This window comes from Dipteris shenzhenensis, unplaced genomic scaffold (genome assembly GCF_047967505.1).
Source record: "Dipteris shenzhenensis isolate YYH24624 ecotype China unplaced genomic scaffold, Dip_SZ_1.0 scaf0077, whole genome shotgun sequence".
NCBI lineage: Eukaryota > Viridiplantae > Streptophyta > Polypodiopsida > Gleicheniales > Dipteridaceae > Dipteris > Dipteris shenzhenensis.
This window is the reverse complement of record NW_028239384.1, coordinates 132,881-138,880: the sequence shown is the minus strand read 5'-3', so window position 1 is coordinate 138,880 and position 6,000 is coordinate 132,881. Positions and strand designations below refer to the sequence as shown.

Genomic DNA, 6,000 nt, shown 5'->3' with positions numbered 1-6,000 from the left:
TCTTAATCTTCCGATTTGTAAAAACTCAAATGATCTATAAACTCCCATTTCAGGTTTGGTGAGAAAATCACCAAACCGCAAAAAAACACAACTTTAGGTTGAGGAACGGGGTTTCGGTATAGATGGAATAATCGTTTCGTTTCTCACGAAGGACATATTCGTGCTCAGCGAGAAAGCTTCCCCCGATCCCTCTGAATCCATTCAAATTTTCGATATCGAATCTCCCTTTTTTTTTGCGGTGCAATTTTTTGCCACACCTCCAATGACAGGTTGTACTTGTCGAAACAGCCTAACCAACTCTCCCAATCATTCGCATTCAAATCCCAAAGTTGTTCGGAAAGTCCCTGCGTCGTAGCGAAATTCTTAATATGTTCATCGATACTATACCCACGTACAATCCCGTCAGTTCTGTTATCGAGACATCCCACGGAGTCGCCCTTTTCCCTGTCATTCCTCCCTAATTAGTAAATTTCGAAGGTTCCCTCCCTTCTTTCGGATAATAACCACGCTTCGGAGCATCGTTGCACGGATAATTCCCATCTTCCGGAGCATCATCCCGATTCCCATTCTCCTTCCATCCCTCCCGGACGGAATTTGGCGGGGTGGACCATCGGAGGGAGAATAACTCGTGTCATTACTAAATTTTAGAAAATTCGAGAAGCAGTCAAGACTGGGTTTTTCCCAGAGACGTTGCTTGTAGGAAATCTGATTCAAGTTTCACCGGGAAAAACGGGATTTGAACCCGCGACTTCTGGCGTGACAGACCAGCACTCTAACCAACTAAGCTATTTTCCCAAACGTCATGAATCATCGTAGATTCTTCATCGGGATCTTTCCACTCGGCACGGCTATGCCAGTAGAGATCCGAAGGTTGAAACTATATCTTCCGCCTGAACGAGGCTTTCGAGGAAAATGAAGTGAGTGGCCGCCGTGGCGGGCCCGCGCAGCGCCGGGCGGGGGCTAGGGCTCCCTGCTTCGCACCTGAAGGCGGTGGCAGTAGGAAGGTTGGTCAACCCGTGGTCTTGTCGCATTTCGAGGGCCTCGTAGTAGTAATGGCACAATCTGCAAGTTCGGATCGGTTTTTAGGCGAAGCCAGCCGCCCCCCGGCCTTTACTCGCTATGCAGCAAGCGGAGCCACGCCCTGCCGCTCGCCCAACGCTTTTCAATTGAATTGAAAGGTCCACAGATTTCATGACCATCTAGTAGTTTGAATTGTACCATAAACCAAGAAAACGCCATGCGACAGCGCACCTTCTTTTTCTTCGGTTTCCAAGAAAGAAAGAATTGCTCGTTTTTCACGTTCTCTGCGAACCTTGCCTCCATCTGTCAAGCTTTTAGTGGTTCCACACCTGCGATGCAGTCCGAAGGAGAAATCGCAGGTGTGGATGAATTACACAAAGCGTCTGCTGCGCTCGTGTAGCCAATGGAGCTGCAGTGAAGCTTTGTGAGAAGAAAGTGGCGGGCAGCCATCCACGACACGAAGTGGATGGCTGCCTGCCACTTTCCTCCGTCTCATTCAACTGTGATAACGTTTTTTGCAAGTATTATTCAGCTTTTTCTTCTTCGTCATGCGGATAAAGCGGGCTCGCTCCTTCTGCCCCTTCCGGGATTCCCGTGGTTGTACCACCATCAATCAAATTAGTGGATTTGAAAACCATACGCCGGATTCAATTCATAATTACAGTGTTTGGTTTGGAAAACCAACCTTGGGTAATAACGGACTCGAACCGCTGACTCTCTCGGTGTAAACGAGGCACTCTACCAACTGAGCTAATTACCCTCTGCAGGGGGCTCACAGCCCTCCCTTTCCTTCTACGGTGCCTACCGGCCCGTATCGAGTCCCCCCTCGGGCAAGGTCCTCTCGTCCCCCCGGCCCTCTTGCTTGGAATTGCCAGATCATCAACTATCAAAGAGCACACCATGAGTGGTGCGTTTCTCGATGGTGTTCTTCCATTGATCGCTCGACGCTTTATCTTACTACATATCCCTACCGGTAATTCATCGCTTTGTGCCCTGAGTCGCTGCGCCATTGAAGTGCATCCATCCCTCGGCCTTTTAGTTAGAGCGAAGTGGTGGATAAGTGGCCTGGCTTCCGGTTGAAGAAGAGGGCCGCGAGATTCCCTTCCCCGATTCCCGAGAGAAATGGCGTGCGGGGCGCGAAACGCGCTCCGGAAAGAGATAACCCTCGAAGCGAAGCGCGCAAAAGCGCTTCTCCGGAGATAAAGCGCTGAGTTGCTGGGGTTCCCGTTAGGGAACCAACAAGTACCCCCATTTCCAAAACAAGAAATGGCGGAAATGGAGAAACGGCCAAATCTTAGGCAAAGGAAGGAAAATCTTTCGGAATTGACCGTCCTTCCCTCCCGTCCGGCACAAGAGATGGAGGAGCTAAAAGCGGAAAAGATATCCCAAGGGCGAACCGCCTCCGATTTGTTGTTATGGCCCGGATGGCCGGCCGGAGGTAGCCTAGAGAGGTGCCCTTAGCCACCCAAATGATACGCACTTTTGCTACGCCAGTATCTCGAACTTGTACGACTGGGGGAAATAAGAATAGGCGGCTGAGGCCCATTTGTCCTTGGTTACCTCTACTAGGGCCCTGTCGAACCGGGCAATAGCTGGTCCTTGTATATCTTTCTGGACCTTCCCAGCGCTATGTGCCCCATATCCAGTATGATACTTGTCTGTGGTAAAGAAACGCAACCTCTTCGTACCGAGCTAGGTAATCAGGAGAAAAGGGATTCGAACCCTTAACCTTTGGTTTTGGAGACCATTGTTCTACCATTGGAACTATTCTCCTGAAGCGGAAGAAAAAGGTCAAATCAGTCGTGGCTCCATTATAATACGCAAATTTATAGATCAATACAGATCGCTCTGTTTTCATGATTGACTAGCACAGATAACAATAATCCGATTTCGCAATAATCCTAGTCCAACAGGGGGAAGAGCACATTCTATACGTTTTTCTCTGGCTCTCTCGGCTTTAATCCCGAGATATTTCATCTTGTGCCGGTAGGGAGCAGAGATGCTGGAGTATCAGAGATCGACCCAGCCAAGTCGGATAGCCCTTTAGCTTCTGCTGGGGCGAATTATTCATCCAATTTGGTCATTTCTTTCAGCCATTCGGGTCAATAAATAAGCAATTTCTTCATGAAATTAGAATTTTATTGGCAAACAAATGGTTTGAATTCATTCGCTCAGCGTCGATTGCCTCTGCTTCGTGTCCCCCCATTTGGATTCGACAAAGCCAAACAACCCATTTCATTCAAAAAGGCATTCTTTCTTATCATGTTTTATTCGGAGAGCCAACAAACAATTTTTCTTATTTCGCCTCGAAGTGATCGACCATTCCCATTATTTTGGCAAACAAACCCTACGATCTCAGTCGCTTTCAGCTCCCTCGATCATTAGGCGGGGGGTAGGTCGAGCAAAGATCTCCCAGCAGCATCCAATCTCAATGCCTTCATTCGATGTTGCTTTCAGCTCCATCTCGTATTGGACCTTCGGTCTTCGACCTCAGACCAGCTTCTAACTCCCTTGCTGCCCTTCGGCCAGCTCATCAAAGAAAGAAGCTATCGTGCCAAGTGCCTTCGATGTCGCGCGTAATCTATCAGGGGTCGGTCGATCTTCGATCTTCCAGGATCTCTCTCGTCAAGCGGGTTCGAGGTGCTCGGCTCATTAGCCATTGTTTATGAAACAGATAGAGAACCCGAAAACCCAACTATTCCCTATTCTCTTCGGCCTTAGAAGCACCTTCTAGCCAATCTAGCAAATCAAGAATCTAATCCGCTCGATGCGAAGTGGGAGTTGATCATTAATATTATGATGCTCCCGAGTAAGCTTCAACTGCCGCTGGTCCGGAGTTAGAACTAGCCGTTTCTCGAAAGAGATTTGACAAGTTAAAAAAGCCCGCAAGGTCTCTCCCGACAACTGTCCCGTCTTTTTAGGCGTTTACCAGCCGAATTGGATGGTCCCATTCGGAACTACCTCTGATCGACGCAGCCAGGCGAACCACCCTTACGGGCGTTCGGACCCTTTCCCTTCGCCATCCACACCAGCCATAGAGCCTGCCCAACGATCGTTGCTCTACCTCTGGCCGTAGCCCCCGGAGACCGGTTGACTCTAGGAACCTATCACCGTGAGCATGATAGCAAGACTCCGTTTATTTGTCATGTTTTCTTCTTCGTAGTTGATCAAGAGGGTGGAAATCTGAATAACCTTGTCAGTAGTTTTTCGTTCCCTACCCCTCTCTAGCCTTCAGGAGGAGTTAGTGGTTGCCGTGGATTAGACCACTACCCTTCTAGAATACACAATTCCCAGACGCTTCTCGTGTATTCTCTTCAGGGATTATCCCTGCCTTCGGTTCGTCAATTCTGAACTGCACTCCCTGCAGCCTTATTTTCTTGCCCATCTCAAGGGACACGTGGATTTCGATATTGACGTGCGGAACACATAAACATGCCAACCCTTCTTCTCCGAACTGAACCGGATGCCAACCGCCGATTCTCATCCTCCCCCCCTACCCCCATCCGAGCCTTTCCTGCTCTTTCTGGGTGACCCAAGGCTTGATGCCAGATGATGCCTCATCTAGCACCCGTGGACCCCGTATCGGTGCGGAAACCTCATCCCAGATGCGGAACATAGTTCCATACCTTTGACTGACTGTTTTTCACAGCCCTCGGATAATCCGGTGATGTGGGAACGACATTAATCGCTTTCCACCACACCGACACGTCGTAGTGTCCCCTTTCCATTATCTCTACCAGTCTCGGTGAGAGATAGTCAGTCCATTGTCTTACCCAGGACGAAAGGACGTACTTCTCCCGTCCCGGACCCATTCGTTGAGATGAGTATCGGTATGTTCCGGAAGTCAACCTTCCACTCTTCCCAACGCCTAATGGCCGCCAAGAAGCGCTTGATGTGATGCGTCACGTGGTCTTGTCTGACCAATAGACAGCCACCACTGCAACGGGATCGGAAAAGGTCCCGACGGTGAATGCATCATTATTTTGTGCCGAAGCCAACGCCCGTGTCTGGGGGGCTTAACAAGCACCTTATACCCGGCTCCGAATAGTCGATAAGTTTCGGCTATCCGTACCTCACGGTACTCCCGGAGCCTCTCCACCAGTGGGGATAAAGTTATCGCCGATGATCTACGGACGGCGGTTATCCACTTAGGAGAGATAGGCGACACATCAATGTTCCGCCAAATAAATCGTTTGGCAGATTCGTAAGAACCATTATTAGATATTTGGCTCCTACTCGAATTGATAGTGACATCTATACGGGGCATAATCAACGATATATATTCGCCACCCGGCGGCCACCTATTACTGGGTCGTCTCCCAGTACACCAGAATTTCTGAAGATCCTATTATAACCGGATCTCCTGGCTGCGATTCGGACCACCATATGGTGGCACAAAGAAAAGCAAGGCCAAGACGAGTAAGCCCCAAGAGGCTGACCAATCTCGAAACTCCATCCTTTCGGATAGGTTTTGGTTACCACTTCGCCGCCAGAACCGCGAGCGTCTATCCCCCGGTGGGCAGAAGTCGCGAACGGGACCTCAAACGAGGTACCCCGGATCCAAGCTTCCCAACCTTGGGCTAAGTGTTCTCCAAAGAACGATTCCAGCCTCGCGCTTTGCAGGCGAAACGGAAATCTATCTGTTGCTGCTGAGAGGTTCCCTTCGGCCAGGTGAGGGGTTAGACCAAACACCCGACATAGAGATCCCCGACCGTCCGCCGATACCAGATTTGAACAGATTCCTACCTTTTCGGGGTTGGGGGAGGGACCCTCGGTTCGGGTTGGTCCGGGCTAAGCGCCATCGGTTCCCCGGAAGAACCCCATGGAATTAGAGATGGGAAAAATGAGGCTCTGGCAGCAGCCTTTGGCAGCAAGATTTTGTATTTGCCTATTCTCGCGTATCCTTTTGATAGTCTTCCGAAAATCCATAGCATTCTGAAAGTGATTGGGTTGAAAAACGAAGAGAACCCCTTCCAAGCA

The 6,000-nt window shown here is 49.8% G+C and overlaps 2 non-coding genes across 2 annotated transcripts; both read right to left on the bottom strand.

Annotated features, from left to right (window-relative positions):
- Positions 1-721: 721 nt before the first annotated feature.
- Positions 722-795, bottom strand: TRNAD-GUC (transfer RNA aspartic acid (anticodon GUC)). The gene has a single exon. It is a non-coding gene; the product is annotated as a tRNA-Asp (tRNA).
- A 912-nt stretch (positions 796-1,707) lies between these two features.
- On the bottom strand, positions 1,708-1,780 carry TRNAV-UAC (transfer RNA valine (anticodon UAC)). The gene has a single exon. It is a non-coding gene; the product is annotated as a tRNA-Val (tRNA).
- Between the last annotated feature and the right edge of the window lie 4,220 nt (positions 1,781-6,000).